Source organism: Arachis duranensis, chromosome 1, assembly GCF_000817695.3.
Source record: "Arachis duranensis cultivar V14167 chromosome 1, aradu.V14167.gnm2.J7QH, whole genome shotgun sequence".
NCBI classification, from domain to species: Eukaryota; Viridiplantae; Streptophyta; class Magnoliopsida; order Fabales; family Fabaceae; genus Arachis; species Arachis duranensis.
This window is the reverse complement of record NC_029772.3, coordinates 39293848-39295088: the sequence shown is the minus strand read 5'-3', so window position 1 is coordinate 39295088 and position 1241 is coordinate 39293848.

Here is a 1241-nt window from a genome sequence, read left to right as displayed (position 1 = left end):
TGTTTTTAGTATGATCTAGTTGGTTTTTAGTATATTTTTGTTAGTTTTTAGTTAAAATTCACTTTTCTGGACTTTACTATGAGTTTGTGTGTTTTTTCTGTGATTTCAGGTATTTTCTGGCTGAAGTTGAGGGTCCTGAGCAAAAATCTGATTCAGAGACTGAAAAGGACTGCAGATGCTGTTGGATTCTGACCTCCCTACACTCAAAGTGGATTTTCTGGAGCTACAGAAGCCCAATTGCCGCGCTCTCAACGGTGTTGGAAAGTAGACATCCTGGGCTTTCCAGCAATATATGATAGTCCATACTTTGCCCAAGATTTGATGGCCCAAACCGGCGTTCAAAGTCACCCTCAGAATTTCTAGCGTTAAACGCAGGAACTGGCATAAAAATTGGAGTTAAACGCCCAAACTGGCATAATAGCTGGCGTTTAACTCCAGGAAAGGTCTCTACACGAAAATGCTTCATTGCTCAGCCCAAGCACACACTAAGTGGACCCAGAAGTGGATTTTTACGTCATTTACTCATTTCTGTATACCCTAGGCTACTAGTTCACTATTAATAGGATCTTTTGACATTGTATCTGGACCTCATGACACTTTACACGTTTCTTTGTGTACCTTCCACTGGAGCATCCCTCCCTCCTACTGAGATCTCTGAAACCTTTCCGGATGAGCAATTATTTGCTATTCAGGAAGCTCCATGGCTTACAGAAAGTGCAAACTATAAGACTCAATGTTCCTCTTCTGTAACCATGGAAAGGAAGCATGAAGAGCTTCTCTCAAAACAGAGTCAAACAGAGCCCCCACAGCCACACTCTAAGTTTGGTGTTGGGAGGCCACAACCAACTTCTAAGTTTGGTGTTGAACCTCCACATTCAAACTCTAAGTTTGGTGTTGGGAGGTTCCAACATGGCTCTGAGTACCTGTGAGGCTCCATGAGAGCCCACTGTCAAGCTACTGACATTAAAGAAGCGCTTGTTGGGAGGCAACCCAATGTTATATTTATTATTTTCCTTTGTTATTTTATGTTTTCTATAGGTTGATGATTATGGAAAGTCACAAAATCAATTGAAAAAGCAGAAACAGAATGAAAAACAGAAAGAAAAACAGCACACCCTGGAGGAGAACTTGCTGGCGTTTAAACGCCAGTAAGGCTAGCAGATGGGCGTTTAACGCCCAGTCTGGCACCATTCTGGATGGCAAAGAGTTGCTCATCTGAAAAGGTTTCAGAGATCTCAGTA